At 38.7% G+C, this 20,490-nt stretch overlaps 1 protein-coding gene across 3 annotated transcripts in view; it reads right to left on the reverse strand.

The window, feature by feature from the left end:
* MIDEAS (mitotic deacetylase associated SANT domain protein) overlaps positions 1–20,490 on the reverse strand; it is a 55,866-nt gene that overhangs the window by 28,047 nt on the left and 7,329 nt on the right. The window lies entirely within an intron of this gene.

Here is a 20,490-nt window from a genome sequence, read left to right on the forward strand (position 1 = left end):
ATCTGAACTCAAAAACACACAGGAAAAAAATAAAATTAAAATAAACTGATGACTGAGCAAAGAGAAAAATGATGTGTCAGGCCACATTTCCCAAAGACATTAAAAACACACACACACGCCAAGGCAGCACACACAGCAAGATGTTACATTCAGCGTTTTGAAGGAAACAGTCCAGCAGCAGGCCATCATTTCTTCCTAGCCCCCAATCATTACAGTTGCTTTCCAATTTAGGACTGCCCATCAGGCATCCAATTGCTGCAGACAGGGCCTGCTCAACCTGTTGCCCTCCCAGATGCTTTTTTTCCAACAGCTGAAAGCAACTGCTCCTGTTCAGGTCACACTCATGGCAAAGTAGCTCTGGCAGATTATCACAACTGCTCCTGAAAATCATCAAACATCTGTTGTTGTAAAGCTAAAAACGTAACAGGAGAAACTTTTTCCAAAACAAAGAGCCTAAGACAATTCCACTCTTCTGTTCCCTGGAAAAAAGCTAGCCACAAACTCAGGCTTTAAGATCCTCATTTACAGGATTAAAGTCTAATGTATGCATGTAATACATGAACTAGGGTTTCTATTAGGACACCTAAAGCCTTTTAAGGAATTTAGTTTTAAATTTAGTGAAACTGTTAAACTAATAACACTCAAGTACCAATATGCAGGTCTCTACTACTAACTTTTTTCAATACAGACTATGTTCCACTTCAAGTCACACTGTGCACAAACTTCAGAAAGGTTTTAAGAGATCATTAAAAAATCTAATTTTATTGCATCCACTTTGCTATAAAATCATGTTTCCCTTGACTACCAGGTATAATTCTGAAGCTTCAGAGGCACAGGCATGAACAACAATTACAGCAATGTACTTCTTCAGGAATTCTGCAAAACCTGAAAAAGTTTAGGGACTCCCTTACTTGAGATGAACTGCTCACAGGCAACTGTGGGAGAACCTCCATTAAAGCACCAATTGTAGGCATGGACTAAAAGGCCTTAAGTCTCAGAGAATAACAGCAATTTAAAACAAAGAGGAAAGTTTTTCTTGACTGATTAAATGAAAGCATGTCTGTAAATTCACTAATACCTACTACTAAAATAGTACATTTCATTCCGGAGTCACCAAGTGTTTTTAGAAAAATCTGCAATTTAGGAATTGACTGCAGAAGTCCCTTCTTCCTGTATATGAAAAGGCAGGAGGTTTTCTATTTGTACTGTGCACATACCAGAAAATTCTCAAGAAAGAGCAAGGCCATTTCTTATAAAAAACCTGCCCTTGAATTTCACAAGTCTACACAAAGCAGGGAAGACTAACATACACATGCCACTGAAGCCTGCAATAAATCCTTTCATCTCTCTATAGAAAAAGAAAAATAACAAAAGTGTACAGCTCACTAAAGTCCTGTAACTTGAGTCTCCTCTAAACGGATATGGCTACGGTGCAGATTTTAATGCTGGGGTGGAGTTGGGAGTGTGATGAGGAGGAAAAGACAAAGGGTTTAAATTAACTTACGCAATTTCCACATTGGAGGCCAGGCTTGGCTTCAGTGCTAGTGGAACCATGGGCCTGTGTTTCACAGAGATGTGACTCACTTCCTCAGTCTGTTACATAGCTGTTCCCCCCCACGCTCCCTCCCCCTTCGCCCTGGCTACAAACCATGGATCTCTGCCACCCCGTATCACAGAGCCAGGGCGTTCCTTCCTTCTTCAAGCAAAACTTCTCAGCTCATTTACCAGTCCTCTTTCAACAAGACAAAAATAACCCTAGGAGAAATTGTGGACACAGGAGATGAAAAAAAAAAATCTTTACATTGCAACTAGTGCACGCAAAAAAAAAAAAAAAAAAACAAGGAAAAAATTATTTCATGAAATCCTCTGTCAAAATGTCACAATGAGAGGAAAAAATATCCCACAACAGGAAACTTGATCCCTGGTAGCAAAAACGTAGAGGTGAAAATGTTGCTATATGCCTCTCGAGAATGTTAATATTATTCTCTTGCATTTGCAGCACTGCTAGGAATTTCACAGAGCTAACAGCTTTACCACAATACCTTAGTAATTCTAATTATAATGGTTAATGATATTACCTTACTTTCTGAAATCATCACAAAATCTTTTTCTCTCCAAATCAGACAACCTCATACCTGCTTTCCTTCCATTGATATTTGTGTGGTTTTGTATTGATCAATCCCCTAATTATCATAAAACAATGTATTTGTTTTCTGTATATCAGAAGACATTACCACTAGAACAAATTTAAACCTCTAATACAACCTTTAGATCTCTGCTGAAACCGATTTGCTACTCAGCACTCAGGCAGCACTCAGAAGGAAGAACCCCACAGCTGGCAAACAACTTCAATGATCCTTGTTTTTAACCCTTAAAAATGAAGCAAACAAACAAAAACCAACCAACACAAACAAAAAGGTGGTGACTGAGGTCTGCAACCACATTCAAAAGTATCCAAAACACCTTTAGCAAGACCTCTCACAGCTTTCAAAGTGTTGCATTTACACAGCTCTCCAAACCTTCACTCGTTGTGGATCCTCCACTACTAGATCAGAAACCATGGGTATTACAAAGTCTATCTTGGGCTGGTTTAGAATTACCCCTGTCTAGAAAAGAGATGTAACAAAAGTATTATGAGGCAAAGTTTACCACAAACAAGTAAGTTCTGAGATAACCTAAAAGAGGAAAAGGAATATGTATGTGCGTGTCGCATAAAGAGGCTTCTAAAAATATTGTGTGCCTCTTACAGAAGTTACCTTGTTTGTCACTTGAGAAGACTGTAGTCATTGACCAACTGAAGTTACAACAGCACAAAACCCAAGACAGTAAAAATGGCATTACTGGGGAGGAAAGGGATTTAAGGTACTTTGAACAAAACACAATGAAAATCCCAGCTCTCCCAGTTGCATGCAAAAACAAAGAAGTCCTAACTGAGAAGTCTCTTCTTGGGAAGAGAAAAAAGAAAAAAGATTTAGTGCATTTAGTGCTAGCTGATAAAACATCACAAAATTAACATTTTAAAATTTCTTTCAATATAGGAAACAGCTGGAAAATATCTTGAAAGTCATCATAATAATAATAGTCCATAGTTTAAGCTGAAGTTATAGATGTTCAAGCTGCAGCATGACTATGCTCCAGGAAAGCTCACACTTGGCAGCTTCATTGGCTGAGCGCTGCTAGCTCTATGACTAAGCAGGCTTCCCTCCCTGAGGTCAAGGGACGAGCTCACATTATCATCATCCCAGCCAATTATCTGCTTTGGGGTTTCTTGTTTTGTTTTACTTTAATTTCAGCACAGGAGTCAGCCTGAAGTTGCACAGTAAAATGGCAACACACTTTCAGGCTTAAATGTGCTTTGGAGCAACGTGCCTCTGAAGAGTTCTTACCTTCAAACAAAGCACAATGCCAGGTATGATACCATAATTCCCAGAAGATAATGTGTCTTGCCTCCAAATATACTGAGGTGTTACAATACTCTGCATTGCTTTTACACTGCACCGGGAAAAAACAAAACCTAACATCAGTACATTTAATAACTCTAAGGTTTGGCATGCATCATACCAGTTACTTTCGCTTCCAGTAACTCCTGGCATGTAAAGAACAACTCAACCTTTCTTCAGAAAAATATGAATTGAGAATCACCTCCTTTAACACTGCAAATATTTTAAGACTTCTACGAACTCTTCTGTGGTGCAAGGCTTTGTCTTCTAGATGAAAAAGAATGAAAAAGAACAAATGAAAAAGATGAAAAGAACAAATCAGACACACGTAGAGCCAACTGATACTTATGCAGCATTTCCCAGAATGAAAAAGCATAAGCAAAGTAATCTATGGCACCTTACTGAGAGAAGTTAAGGTTAGCATTTTTTAGCTAAAACTTCTTCACCATATCTGCACTAGAGCCTTATTAAAGAAACCATAAATACAAAACGAGGCTGGGATTTCAGAAAAGTCAGCTGAAAGACTTAAGTATATAGCATGACTAAAAAGCTCCCTGCCAGCATCCAGGATGCTGTTCTCAACTACAGTAATTTCAAGACGCAGAGAGCCACCAAGAAGTGCAGGGCACAGGCATTCAGAGCCACCCGCAAGGCAGGTGCCAGCCCTGAGGTTCCTTTAATAGATTTTACTTAACTGAAAGCAGTTTCTGCAGAACTGATCCCTTCCCACTGCAACCAGCTTATCTCAGTTTATCACTAGCCTAGAGAGTTTGCTATAAAACCTTTTTAATTTCAAGTATTTTTCTTAACTTAAGAATAAAAAGTCTATGTGATTTGATGGACAAGTTAAAAAACATTGCAACCATTTCCTATAGAAAAAAAACCATATAAAACTTTTTGCCTATATATTTAACAACCTCCCACCATTATTTCTTCTCCTTCTTTACATACTGTCTTCCATCAGGCATGCACATATTTCACAATTTCACACACCAAGTTCACGACCTCACAGGCTGAAGTAACGTTAAACACTACTCTTCAGCCCATCTGTGAGGGTTGTGAAGTCCTGCCCTTTGCTTAGTTCATCTGCTACGCCACCTGTACTTGGCACGATAAGCAAGTTTAAATGGTGCAGATTCCTAACGTCCTTTGAGATTGTTTCTCTGACAGAGAACTGCAGAAGTGACTTCGTAAAGACCCTGACCTCTCCTCAAACCTTGACAAAGTCAAGAATGTAGGAAGCTATAATGAATGGTAGCAGGCATCTTCTGCTTCATCACTTTAATCTTAGCTTTTAAGTGTTTCAATTTTATTTTTTTTCATGTGATAAATTAAAAAGAAAACATGTTCATGAGTGCTAGGTAACGCACCTTCTCAGCCTTACCCACAACAATGTTGTCAGTTCCTTGCAGGGAATCTGTCAAATTAGAGTGATGAGAACAAATTCCCACTAAATCCTCCTGCTGCTAGCAACTCAAATTACTGATCTTCCTTTAAGAAGCTCAATCACTTAGTGATGATCAACAGACTCCATAAATAATTTTACCACTTAAGTCAAATGTAGCAAGCTAGTCAGTGTCCCAATAGAGCAATGTAGCCACTCCCCCCCCCCCCCTTGAATTTGCTCATTATTATGGTTAAATCCCACATTTATGAAACAGGTAAAAATCACCACACATATTTTAGCTATGAGGAACAAAGAGGAACTAACTCATCTAAGATCATGCAACAAACCAGGTCAAAAATCAGAAAACAGATAAAGGACACTAGTTACCAGTCTCCCTCCAAATCAAGAAAACGTTGTTTAAATCTACATGCAAGAGGTAAAAATTGGATATGTTATTTACATTCACACAGCAAGAGGAAAGAAAATTCAATTCCTCCAGTGCAATGGCAGGACACAGAGAGTTCAGCAATGTGGGTTTTGGTTTTATTTGTAAATGGCTGGAGATTTATCATGCATCACAAACAAGAAACTTATCCCAGCTAACAGAAATTGGCCCCTATGAAACCGCCACCACTTATTGCAACAGTCTCAAGTACAAACCAAGGAAGTGATGAAAACATGGGACAGTTTTTGCGTTTGGTGGAGGATTTGCAATGCTTTTGCACAGCTTGTCCATACCCTATGTATATGACAACAGCGACAACAGCTTCAATCTCTCCCTCAAAAGCCTCTCCTACACACATAACTTTGTCACATTTTCTTCCAGACAGTTAGCAACATCAGAATTCCTGCAGATTGTTTGCAACCACTCACTCACCACCTTCAGACACCTTCAACAGGAAGGATAACAGCACAGCTTTCTAACAGATCGCCCCAGGACAGAACAGAGAAAGCAGAAAATAGATCGTGCTTGTAAATTCCATGGAGCAAAGCACAGCAAGCTACCCGAAGGACAGGGAGGGGAAAGCTCAAAGCAACCGAGAAATGCACCATTGTTCAAGAAAGCCAAAAAAGTAAATGGAAGATGAGGGTTAGTGTCCTCTTCACCTTATTCTGTATTGTAGAGCACTTGCCACAACTCAGAAAGCCTGTCTCTACAGGGAGAAGTGTATTTTCCAGGAGCCTGGCACCACAGAAGAGCAGCAAATGAAGCCCGAAGTGAGCAAGCAAGAATAATCAATTGAACGGTCTCCAGCTTAAAAGAAGGTAACTGCAAAGCACTAGAAGCAAGTATCAATCATTCTGACCCCAACTGATTAAGAGACTAACCCAGTGAACTGCATCAGATGAAAGTCCTAGAAATCAATAAAGCAAGGAAATGTGGAAGGCTTACTGGTTCAAATGGCATTGCTTAGCAAAAAAGGAATTCTACAGCACACCCATAATTGGGATGAATATATCAAAGGAAAACAGCTTCACAGACAAACAATAACAAAAAGGAAAAACAATCCAGGAAGCTTGACAACTTCCACGGTTGCCTAAAGGTGCCTGCCTGCAACTAGCAAACACACACCTAAATTCTCAAAAAGGAAGTTTCCAGACAGTTCAGGGAGTTCAGTGCCTTCAAGAAACCTGCCGAAAATAAGCTATACATTTGAGTTGCCTTCCTCAATCCAAGCTATAAACTGAGGAGGATTGCTTTCAATCTCTAGGATTTTCCACCAGCCTGGCAAAATCTGGCACAAACAAAAAGCTCCACCAGAACAAAACCAGCATGGATGAGGAAGAACAACTATTAAAGAAACAGACTGAAATTCTAAAACTCAAAAAACTTAAAACTTAAACAATGAAGGAAAAAAATAACTGATTTATTTTTAAACAAATTGACAATGTTGTTTCTAGCAGCTGTTGAAAAGGTACGACACTGAATACAAACTAGACTCTCAGTTTAATTTATCCAAGCAAAAGTATGAGTGGTATTTGCAAAATAACTGAAGCTTTGCCCACCCCTCATCTTGAGAGAACTCAACGTTCAAGATTTGCACCAGACTCTTATCTTTGTCTTGCACAGTAACAACATGCAGTTCTTGGAGAGAACTATGAGACAGAGACAGCGATGTAAACCATCCTTTTGTAAACAAAAGGGCAGGAAAGCCCATCTTTACAAATGGCTTTAAAACAAAGTGCAGAATTATACTTGAACCAGTTAGATACACAACACATTTCTAAAATTAGTTAATGTTTATAAACTGTGCTGAAGTTTTGAATATATTTTATAATCCACCATCATGGCAAACACTGTGATCTGAAAAGGCTTATGCAGCCTTAGAGTGCAGAGAGCGCAATTAAGGAGTATGAAATAGTGCTTTCAGTCTGAAGTTATGTGAACGTCCTATTCTTTCCCACTGGAAATGGGTTAACTGTTCTAATTGTAAACTCTCGGATAGCTATTTTAAGCTTTTTTGTTTGGAGCTGTCAGGGAAGGCAGTTGCTAGCAACAAAGAGACCAACCAAGGACTCAAACATACAGGAATTGCAGAAGGCTCTAAAGTCAGAACGGCAAAGAGCAAGCCAAAAGCTTCTCCCTGCACGCGCATTCACATAGCTGACATAGCCACAGCGAGTCCTTCCCTCTGAACGCCTCCCCTGCCACAAACACACCAGCTGCACTGCTGGATGGACACATCCCGGAGACAGAGCCAACCTCTCTGCACTTTTGCCCTGAAAAGAAAACACGTTTGAATGTGATAAGCTGCAATAAGAAAGATTGCTGCAGGTTCATTACTTCTCCCTTGACCTCACCTCTCCAACACTTCAACACAAAGGCAGGCGTGTGGGTGCCCTGAGTACAGAGTGCTGAGCTTTGAGTGCTTCAGATTCCCTCGTGGCTTTGCAAGAGGTAATGGCCTACAGACACGGTAGAGGAAAGTGAAAGGTCAGGGAGATGATGATACTTTCCATTCCCAGAGGTTTCTTTGTGAGATATACAAATGCCCTCAATACCTAGACCACAGCTCTCGGCAGAGACACACTTGACACCAACAAGCAGGCATCAGTCGCACGTGGCTGGCTGGAGAACAGCTGTGACTAAAGCACATTGAGAACCTGAGAGCAGCTGGGATCAATTTCCAGCTCTGCTACAGACATGCATCTTAAGCAAGCCATTTCAGATCCATTCATAAAATGCGAATAACACCTGAAATCCAACACACTGATATTCATGAAGTATTTTGAAGTCATAAACGTGATATTAATAGTATCCACTGATATGCTGAACAGAGATTCTTCCACAAAGAGCTTGAAGTCAAATGAGAGACGCGATACAAGCAGTGATAACCAAAGAAGAGGGAGGGGTCCACAAAACTGAAGGAAGAAGGTCACAAATATTAACATCCAGTTGTTCTTTTGCCATATGCCTCACTCTGCCCAGGAATATCTTCCTGTTTCTCCACTGTTACCTAAGCTGAAGCAGTGGTGATCATGGTTTGTCTGCATCTACGTGTGCAGCTAGCCAGATGCCAGGACTGACTGAGCTCATCTGTTCAAAAACTACTCAAGTAGAATCACAGAATTTCTAGGTTGGAAGAGACCTCAAGATCATCGAGTCCAACCTCTACCTAACGCTAACAATCCCCACTAATAGCAGAGACAGGACTTCAGTTCAGATTTCTAACATGACATACTTCTTTAAAGAAGTCCTGAGGCCACTGTTGAATATAAAAGAGTCTTCTCATTGTGCTGGTTCTTTATGCCATGTTCTTTGCCAGCTATAGAGAATGAATGTTGGTTAATTCTGGGGGTAGGAGCAGCAAAAGACTTGGGCAAGCATGACCATCCCAGAATTTTAAGGATTCCAGGGGCCTGGAGAACAGTCCAATTCCTTCATCTTTAATTGAACAATCAGAGCATCCTTCAGGCCCTTGGATTCAGAACTCCCTGCCAGTTACCTGCTCAAAGCCACACCTCTCCTCCTTTTAGACTTGGGGATTTCAGTGAAGGAAGGGAAGAGAAGATGGTTGACACCAATACTGGATCAAATGCCAAGTTTGTTTCTTCCATTCCTGTAATGGCTCATCTGAATCCTTACTGACCAGTGCTATAAAGCACTTCAACAACTGGGTGTAAGCAACATCAGCCTTACTCAGAGCAAAGTCAGCAGCTTCCTGAAAGAATCAGCTCAACAATCCTACCTGGCACCAAACAAGCCAGCTGCCCTGCACTTCATAACCAATACAGAAAAATGTCATTCAATAACAGAACTTTTACAAAGCTGTATTAAATTGAACAAAGGACTCAGTTTTTAGTAAAAGACAAAATCAAGGTCACACTGATCACATTCGATATGACAGAAAATAAAACAAAAAAAAAAAACACACCAAAGCTTCTGCATTTATCCACCTGCACGTGGAATTCTGTGAGAGTTAAGTAGATCAGAAGTACAACATGCATATACATTTCCTTCTGCACTTACACGGTTCACTCTACAAGTCTTGGAACAGTATAAATACATTCTAATTGAAGTGACAACATTCTAGGTCACTAACCCCCATATTATGCTTTAAATAGCTGTATTTGCTGCAGATACTAACTATATAATTGCCACCAACAGCAACAAGTCCTTCCCACTTGAGAGAAAGGCCATAAATTACTGGAAAGTCACACAGCACCTTACTAGAAAAGCTGATAAGAGGCTCAGTTCTAAACACTTTACCACTTCCAAAAGAAATTGCTAAGCATTAAAAATAAAATCCCTTATATAACAATTTTCTTCCTCAGAACAAAAGGCTGATGAACTAATCAGCCCTTCTAGTGTAAGGATTTAATTAACCTGATCCTCCTACACTGAAGAAGGAAATTAAGAAGGGAATTCTGAGACTGATGCTCCTTCACAATCTTAACACATTTAGCAGACTCTAAAGGATTTTTTCACCAGCTGGATAACACTTACTTCAAACAATTTACTGGTTCAACTTACATTCCAGGGCTCCTGATGACTTTACTATTTTTAACACATCTCCAGAAAATAAGAAAGAATGGCCAGCCTCCTGTCAGCAGGCTGACATTTGTTAGACAGCTCTCACCTGCTGGAAAAATGTCTGGGAGCTACGATTCAATCGAGGCAGAAAAACATTTTCAATTTTACATTTACATTTTTCAATTTTACATCTTTATGTTTACATTTCAATTTTTGTAAATTGTAAATGTTTACATTTTCAATTTTACATTTACATTTTTCAATTTTACATCTTTAGTTTGAGGAAAGCAGTAAAAGGAACTTGCCCACAAACAAACTTGCAGTTATTGGACTACTTATTGTTTATATATACTACTTTGCAATGGCAAAAGCAATACGTTAACACCAATTCACCCAACCTCATCCCGTACATAACATGCAACATTCTGTATTTTCAATAGGTAAACAGAGAGACTGTTTTGCACTGAAGGGTAGCCAGCAATTAGCCAATAAAAAGATCACTCTCTTGGAATTTCTTGATCTCAGTTTTGTCCTCTGTTCACTCCTTCATACTGTGCAACTACAGACTGTATTTGCAAGATGTCAGGTAAAGCATCTCCATTTTGATCAGATGCACTAAAATCCAGAAACAAGTACAGAACACTACTACTTAAAATATCCTCTAGAACTCTCCCCACCTTCGTGTAAATATTAAAGCTATTTTGATATAAAATTATAATGTCTTCTAAAACACATAAAAGGCCACCCACCCATATCTGTAGGAAAGCTTTAACATTAGTATATATGGCAACATCATACTAGATATCTCTAACCAATACTCAGAGCAGGTACAGTGTTCTGCAATGCTGGGGTGCAGTCCAAAAGCTCTGCCTGAAACTGCACGTTAAGGCGAAGGGCATTTCTGTAAATTGAACTGAGTGTTTTATTTACATATTTAGGAAAATGACAACACTAGTCAGGTATAATCCCCTTATTGTCCGTGGCTTCTTTTCATTGTCCATGGCTTCTTTTCTTATGCTGTAGTACAGAAACTGAATTACAACATTTTCTATTTTATGCAGGTGCACGGCCCCATAAACACAGTATAACACCACCACATACTCTTTAATGCACTTACTCTGGCAACGCCTCAGCAAAGGAGGGAACTATTATTCCCTTTTTATTGAAGAGGAGTAAGTCAGAGAGAGGCTAAGAAATGACTTGTCTGAAGATGGCTACAGCAGAACAGGGAACCAAACTTGGGACTTGCAAGTCTCAAGCTACTGCCCTACCCTTTTAATCATCTTTAATCTCTTATTCAGTTTGAAATCCCATCCTCAGGTTGGCTAAAGCGCATATGAAATCTACCTGAAATATTTCTATTTCAGTCTGCCCATAAGATTCTGTGAACTGCCATGCATAATAATACATTCAAGATTATATTAGTAATATATAGCAGTCAATGCAGGTTTATCATGGATCTAAGAATATTTTTCTGGCTTTTATTAGAGCTGTCATCTCTAAGCCATATATGCATAGTGATATGCTCGCCTTGGCTGTATTAGTGCCCAGGACACACACACAGCAGCAATTCAGGAATACCAGGCAGACCTATTCAGCTGCAAGTGTGACGTTAAGAGTAATTTTGTCTAGGGCTTAGGTGACAGTGCTGAATAAACTCCTCACAACCGTCTCTGCATGCAGAAATCAGTTAAAATGAAGAAAGAAGGAAATAGATTGATTTATACCTGTAAGTTCATTCTCTTTCACATATTTTTTTCATCTATTTAAATTACCTATGATCACCATGACCATAAAAGCACACTTGGAAGTCCAAGGATTAAAAAAAGGAAAGGGAGCTCTGAAATCCTGCAAGACTTTTACTTTTAGCAACTATCACGAACAACATAATCCTCCTGTCTTCACAACCTCTTTCCTGCCAACCTCTCCAAGGGGAAAGAAGATCGTTCTTTGTCTCCAGCCACCTCATCTGAGGTGCCACAAATGAGCTTCCAAGCCCTCACGTTGCCCGCACACAGGAGCTGCACCCTTGCAGGGATGAGCACCCACCTCCTCAGTTCTCCAAGAGTTTTGCTTAACCCCAGCCTCAAAGAAGCTAAAAGTGAAGCTTGTGGTGATTTTGGGAGGAAGGCAGAACAGCCTCTGCTGTAACAGGAAAGGTCAGTGAGACCCTCACTTTCACAGGCATTTGGTTGTGAGATTCAAGGAAGTATCACTGTATGGAAAAAAAAAATAGGGAAAAGGGTTTAAACACAAACACGAGAGGAAAGTGCAAGTCTTCTTTTTCCCCTTTCCATGAAAAGCTATGCATTTACAGCAGCTGTTCACAAAAAAAAAAAAAAAAAAAAAAAAAAAAAGCCTTGAGAGTTATGCATGAGGAATGTTAAGTCACGGCATTACTTAGAAAGAAAGAACAAGTAATAATTTGGACATAAGTGTGATGAAATTCACCTATTACGGTAGATTAAGATGTGTCAATTCTGTTCCTAAGTCTCTCTCTACTTACATTCTCGGCTTTATTCTCTCATCCTCATTAAAAATCTCAAATCAGCATGAAAGGCTCCCTCGCAGATGAGACATGCCAAATCAAAGTACCGCCCAACCAGACAACTGAACATCAACAACAAAATCATGCATAGCTACCTGTATGTAAGACTATTAAGAAAAAAAAATCAGATGACAGAGGCTTCCAAATTTACGCAGATCCTATATGTAGCAGGCTACGTTCATATAAACATATAGCTTTGCTTTAACTAATGAGATTTCTACTTTTCAGGTATCTTCAGCTGACCTTCTGCGAGATGCACGGTTCTGGAGTTGGCATCAAGCTTCACACCAGCATCTGTGCAGAGACAGGGATTTCTTCATCAAGCAGTTTCAGAGGCCCACGGCTTCTGGGCTTCTTCAGGGCTGAAGAATTTATCACTTCCAATTTTTAGATTGAGACCAAGTACAATGCTTCATTTCTATTCCTGTTTTAACATGTAGGAACATGTAGGAAGCTAACGTGAGAGAAAGGTGAGAAGATAACTAGGAGGAAGAACGAAATACCTCTTTTCTGAAGCCGTAAGCGTATTAGTCTGCAGATGCACTCCCTCTTACACCTACATTCCCAGTACATTTTGTCCATTTGCTAGAACAGGATGCTTTCCAGTTAAATACACTTAGTACCACAAAATACCGTGGTAAATAAGACAAACTATTTCAAAAGACGAGAACCACCCATACAATTATGCAGCTGTAAGAACTTGTCGCTTTGATTTTTAAGTAGCTTCCCACAATTGTGTACTTTTTATTTTAATTTTTTTTTTTACTTCTACCTTATCTGACTATAATAGGACAGACTTGGACATAAAACAGCTATAACCAATAAAAAGTTATATTTAATTTTAATTATGCTCTTTATCTCCCTCCCTTAAAGAAATAAAGGTTTTTCCCATACATTTCATTTATATTAATATATACACTTTATTTTTATACAGATATTTGCTTCATGAAGAGGAATATACACTTTTTTCAGATATGTAAAGAATATTGTGCAAAATTTCTCCATTATCACTATAGAAACTGTTAATAATTTGAAAGATTTGTTACAAATGCTTGAAAATACTGAAAAAAATCATACACATACCTCCCCCCAGCAATCATTGACACTGGATTTAAAGTTTGGGGTTTTCCCGGCAGCAGTAGCAAGGAGAAAAAAAAAAAAAAAACGAAAAAAAAAAAACAGCTGCCAGTTGCTCAATTTCCAGTATCGTTTCACTAGCTCCCTAGTCAAATTCTAAAATAAGCATATCTGCAACTCTAATGTTAAAAAAGGAAATTGCTTACCACATTCCAACTTTTAAAGTCTTTTATATCTTAAGCAAGTAAAGTGACACTTCTGGTGGTCGTTAAATAAATAGTTTAAGGTAAAGTCCACAGCAGTAAGGATATTTGCTTTCCTAGCTGCAATAGTAAAACATTCATCAGCAGAACACGAACATGCTCTTTTCCTGTTCATTATGGAGAAGCAATAATTCTGCAATAATATCCTCCCTGCTCCTTGCTAATCTGTGTATTTACAACAGTCTCTACTACTGAGAAGGATGTAGCTGTTTCACTAAATCTGCCGGAAATGATTTCCACAATCATTCTGGGGAGGAATGAGATGTGCATTTGTAAGTAGTTAACACTCTTCCCTCCACCCCCACACAAAAATCCTAAACAAATTGCATACAGATGCAAAAAGACAAGCGAAATGCTTAACCTTCCAATTCCTGAATTTTGGCTTCAATTTCCTGATGTAGTTTTGTACACAAAATTGACATGCGGAAAGAACAATCTGTGGTGACCAACTTGCTGAGAGTTGTGGAAAACTGGCCTGCAGCAGAGCACAGCAACTTCTGCCAGAGAACTGCTGTGGTCTCTTCTGCTGCACAGACCTCAAGAAACATGCACTGCAAAAACAGCGCTGCATCCTTCCCAGGCTCTCTGGAAAACCTCCACGCTTAAAAGTGATCACTGAACACCTCTTCCTTATTTTTTTTTCCTCCCCCCAAAAAGAAAGAAAGGTGTACAATTGCAAATGTATGTACCAGCTTAAAGTCATTTATTAGTCTTTAAGGCATGCGACTCCATCACGTGGCCCCGAGGCTTCCTCTGGACACTGGCACTGTATCAGGAGATACAATCCATTTATTTTAAGACACAGAAGGGTGTTGTTTTAATTTCCATGTCTGCTTTAAATTTGAAGTTGCTTTTTCAAAACAGAATCCCATTAGAAATAAGAATACCCACTTCATTGTCTCAGTATTTGAAGTAGTGAAGAATACTTCATTAATGTGTTCATTAAAGACAAAAAAAATTATACCAGATCCACTACTTAAGCATCATAATTCCTTCCTGAAGAATCCTATCTTCTGCAATAGCTCTCATAAGTGCAGTACAATATAATTTTAGCTCTGCACTTTGCTCTATTTATCATCAAATATTTTAGGAAGTATATCTGTAATGACTAAATCTCTTCCAAATTTGCATTTTTTGGAAGAAAAACAAAAAAAAAACAATCCTTTTTTATATTCAATATACATTTGGGTAGGCATCTGTGGACTAGTTAATTGTAATGTACATTCCAGTTGTATGTCATGGCCTGTATCTCCCTAACTTCAATTTTTCAAACTCCCTAAGATGCCTATCTGGTTCCTACTAGGCATCTTGTGGAATTATTCTCAAATTGCTTCTGCAGGCTAATGTAAGCACAAATTTCCATTTATAGCTCTCCTCTAAGAAGTTTTTTCTCTTGTTGAGGCAAACACTGGCCTCAGTAAGATTACAATCCATCTGTGCATATATCTGGTAGAAAAGTTGTTTCCTCTTACAGAGGGTTATATTTGTTTAGCTGTAGTACAGCTGCTCCAAAGCCACTTGGAGTCTAAAAGCATGCTTTTTTGATGTTATGTTTCCCAATGAAATGCATCAGCTGCTGAACAAGAGCCCAAGTCCTAGCCTGAAGAAACAGTATCTCTCAAAGGGGTTCTGTCCACCCCGCAGCTGAACTCACCACTCTCAGGGGTCAGGAAGCACAGGATGCCCTCAACACCAGGCACCTGGCAGTCTGCATGCCGTGACCTGTGCCTGTGGCTGCTGAGACTTGCAGGGCCCTCTCCAGTAACTTAGGCCCCACCACCTGCCCCGGGCAGGCACTAAACACCCTGCAAAGACAGGCGAGGTGACAGACTGAAATTAACAGCATAACCATGGATTCCTGCACGGTCCTGCAGTGCGTGTAAAGGCATCCAGGAATACAGCTCATCTAAAATGCCAGACAAATGAGTAAATTATAGATTTATTAAAGTTAAGTTAAAAAATAGCACTGAGGGTACTGAAATCTAATAAACATTTCAGAAAAAAAAAAAAAAAAAAAATTAATATCACTGCCTTCAATTAAGATGTGAGACTAAAGACATTTTTCCAGCAACTGTATTTAATGATAATAAAGGGCTGTTGCTGAACAAATAAACTGACAGTTGACATTATTCTGCATGTATCATATGAACTTTTTGGAATCATTTCAGAATGCTTACTAAAAGGAAAAAAAAAAATTGTTCATATTTATAAAAAAGGGGTAAGGAAGAAGTCACGTTTAAAGTAATATTGACTCTAGGAATCCCATTAGCAAGCCAAGTATTAACTTTTGCTTTTTCTTAAGCTGTTTTAAACTGTTCATGTTAACAGAAAAATCAAATCAGTGCTTCTTTCCCTTCAAAGTGACTGGTAATTCATCTGTTCTCAAAATTCAGCATTTGTAAGAAAATCTCAAAATTCAGCATTTGTAAGAAAATCTGCACTGCTGCTGAGAGACCACAAGTGAATTGTATGAATAAAGGGATATGGAGTGATTAAGAGTAATGAATGCAGCTTTAACTTTTCAGCAAGACAACAGCAAGTAACACTAAGTGCAATAAACTTTGAAGTAACTTATTTCCAACAATAAACCAATTTTGTTTAAACAGAAAACATAGTTGAGGATTTGACAGCGTAGGGGTACAGAACATCAAAGGCCAAAAGAAATCCAACTTTCTTCCAGAATAAACTCCTCAGTTATGACCGTGTATCAGCTCTCTGTAACAGGATTATAGTAGTAGCAGCAGCTACGAGGAACACATTTCGAGGAAGCTTTCTTGTTCACAGTCTTTCTTATGTGTTATGCTAAGTGGTAATAATTGTGTGCAAGGCAGTCACGTGCAGAAAACTTATGATAGGAAGGGCAAAGTTTCCGAAAGACTTTGCAGTTGTTACTGTCAGTTTTCAACCCTGTTTGCTGTGGTCTGTATAGCCACATAGAGCAAATGAGTATCAACCTCACACAACATACAGTTGTTTTTTTGTGCATAACAAAGTACTCCTCTCAGCTCCTTAGTTGTTTGCAACCCAATAGCACGTGCAAGATTGCTATATCCCTTCCACTTCACGGCAGTTTCTGCCCAAGGCCAATTTCAAATCCATGCTACAACTATTCCCTAGGAAGGTTTTAACGTAAGGGGTCACAAAATAGCAGCCTATCACCTAAACAGTTTCCTCTCTTTTTCAAAGAGGATAGCCTCAAAGTCTTCAAATCTATTATATTATGCATTGTGCAATTTGTTGTTTGCAGAGCAGTATCATATTTCCATGAAAACATACTGACACCATGCAAAAATATTCACTGGGAAAGCAAAGAGTTAATCATTGTTAAAGCTGGAACAAAGAAATAGTAGCAAGGAACTCCATAAAATATTCACTAAGTTTCCTGCATTCAAAGTCATTACACTTTTCTCCTTCAGACAGGGTCACTACGTCCTGCCAATTCATCAGCACCCAAAAATAAACTAGTTGAGTAACTAAAGATGTCAATAGATTTTCACATTCCCTCCATGCATCCAAACTGTACGGCTCAGAGCAGTACTTGAAAACACCCTGGCATTCTACACTTCATCTAGAGCAATTTCCCAAGCAAATCCTGTCACTTGCAATAACTCAGTTACAGCTGTCACTAAACACAGAACACCATTCCACCTCCAAAGCGTGCTTTTCTCTCACAAATCAAGTCACTTAGAAGGAACTGTTTTCTTAAACATACTTTTTAGCAGACAGCAAAACTGAGTAAAAGTTAAAGTTTTCTTCATCTTCACAACGCAAAGGACCCACAGAGGATGCATATATGTGAACACGCACGAGTGAAAAACAGGTCGCTATTCTACCTAAGGTTTAGGTGCTGCTGTTTTGTACAGGTGACCTCCTGCACAAACCCTGCTGACAAAACAATCACCCGGACACAGGAGATGAGAATTCAGACCCACGTATCAGACATTCCCCTAAGGACACCCCAACAATTAGCTCCTCTGTGGCGGGGCAGAACTTTCATCCCTACTGGTGACGCTGTGCCACTACTTGGTAGGTCAGACCACAGCTCTGTAGCCCCTTTGCTAGGCTCTCAGGAAGGCAATTACACCACCTTAAAATGAGGATGATAAGGTACGAAGAATGTAAATTACCTGTCAGCAGTGAGACTGCAAGAAAAGGAGAAAGCTGGAAACAGTTTTGCTGCATGTGCTATGGCATCAGACACTTCCTCCCTGTACAGAGCTTTTTTTTTTTTTTTTTTTGCCTTCTCTTTCAACTGTGCCTTTGTATCTTTGCTCATAGTTATCCCATAGTTGCCCAATAGCTTGTAAACGTTAAGCGTAGGCTCACATATTAGATCCAGCAAATTCCATGACTGGAAGACCTTATGGTATTCTGCGTCAGGGCAAAGAGCAAGGCTAAGTTCCAAGTACATGTTTCTTGCTGTTCAGTGTTTCAGTTTCAGTATAGGCAGCTTGTTGCATCTGTAGACAGACAGAAGTCTAAATGAAATCATAAACCCCCCCTGTCCCCCAGCCACCTATCGTTAACTAGGAGGTAAAAAAATAAAAGCACTTCAGGCTAATAAAAGAGACTGCATCTAAGATTTTACTTCACATTATTAAAGGCTAAACACTGACTCCTTGGTAAAGGTATGACTGTGGCATCTTGAGCATTTTAACCTAATTAATACATTAGAAAGCAGCCCTTAACTTCTATTTCTAGGCTGTATTCCTGCAAACGGACCTCCATAAGAACTACTTGTACAGACCAAGTCACTGCACTGCAACTGTCACTAGCAGATCACATCCTCAAATGGGCTTTCGACAAAAGGGACACCTGTAGATCATCCAAAAACCTAAGCGCAATCCACAACTTTCTTACATACTATTCAAACTAAAATGGTGAAAAGAAGCAGTAAAATCATATTGGTTCGGAATCTGAAAGAAAAATAGTGCAGCTGTAGATTTACCTATACCATGTAGCTTGAGAATTAGGTGCTGTCTTTTTCTTTTTTTTTTTATTAGCACTCATGATGTGAAGAGCAGGAGAAGCATCCTATCTCACAAAGATCTGAATTACTCTCACAGACATTCATTAGTAGATTTCCGCTCAAATTTTTCACAAGACCATAGAAAACCTGAAAATTTTGTTCCTTAAGAAGTTATTTTTCTGCATTAGACAACAAAGAGTTGCTGTCAACATCAGTGCCATTACTGCCCTTTGGCTGAGTCATGTGTGAACCGGTTTGAATACTGAGTTTTCTTGTTTGCTGTTCAACGTCACCCAAACCCAGCACTGTAGTCAGCACAAAAGAAGAACTTGCTAACATGGCTCTTTTCCTATCAACTTCCAATCTCAGCTATAACGTCCCTTTAAGAAAACAACCCAGTGCACAAGGTCAAGCAATTGTTGATGTTGACAAGCATTTGGGCACTGCCTTTGGTCTCTTACTTGCCTAATGACACCTCTGACAGAAGTGCCTTGTGGAGAAATTCATAAACTCATTAGAAATCAGCTGTGCAACCTGAAGCCTGGTGAAAGGTCTCTAATCTTGCTCTATTGCCCCTGTTGGAGAGAGGCCTTGCTTCCTCATAAGCAGTCTGCCCAAGTTTTTGTTTTGTTTCCTGTGCTGTACAATTTAACAAATACATACTTAAACAACCCAACAAAAACCCTGCACCTTTGAATACACGTGCAAGCAGGCAGGCAGGCTCATTTAAAATGCCAGGACAGGTTACCTGAATGAGGAAACTGAATCTTTCCGTGTGCAATTTATTAACAGTTGTTGTTAATATTTAAGAGCTCATCCATCTGTAGAAGAAAATTTTACAAGTCAAGGATTCAAATCCGCATTTTATTTCCTTTGTCAACAAAGCTCTTTGTATGTTAATTTCCTCTGTTTGTAATGGTAAGATAACTAGGTTTGTTTATACTGCAAATGAAAAAAGTCATTAAGCTCATCCAGATAAGATTTGTTCATTTTTTTAAAAGAAAAAATATCAAGCACTGAATGCAATTTTTGTTTGCTGTGAGGCAGCCCATTATTCACTTAAGTATACTACCTAAGCACAGTATCACTTATTCCAAGCTCCCTAGTTTTTTAATACCTCAATATGTCAGATATTTACTCCTTGAATCTCCAATTAAAATTTAAAATTAGTTGCAAGCAGTTCCACATTCTTCTTTTTATATTTTTAGGCAGTAAAAGAGCATTTTTATGACATTATTTCTATAGGAGAAAAAAAAAAAAAGTATAAGTACATATTCTACAGAAATAAATAACATTACTAGCAAAAAAAAAAAAAAAGTGAGCTAGTACATACCTGAAATATTTCACATTTGCCAAAGAATGAATAGCATTAAAGCCAAAAGGTAAGGAGTCAAAATTGTTCTCATACTCAAGTAGGAAAGAAGTTTCTTAAGTGTATTTCGCATTCCTGCATATTTAAAAAAAAATCATTGTAACAAAGACCGCTTAAATACTGAAATTAAATTAGAAAAATGAAGACCATAATCAAAAGCAATATTTTGCACAAATGTTCACTTGCAACAATACCCTTAATGTGCAAAAGACTTTCCAAATACCCAAGGAGGTCAGCTTAAACTATAAGAAGAATGCTCAACAGTAACACTTTTAATTCGTAACTTTGATTTATAGCATTCATATATTTCTTCACTGGCATCTCAACATTCCTTAAAACATACTTGTTAAACCAATATGTTTGTAGAAAGACTATATGATATACTCATGCTACATATTTAAAAAATATATTTCCAATAATTTTAAAATAATAATTTCCAATACATATTCCAAATAAATT

This window comes from Aythya ferina (genome assembly GCF_964211825.1).
Source record: "Aythya ferina genome assembly, chromosome: 5".
NCBI classification, from domain to species: Eukaryota; Metazoa; Chordata; class Aves; order Anseriformes; family Anatidae; genus Aythya; species Aythya ferina.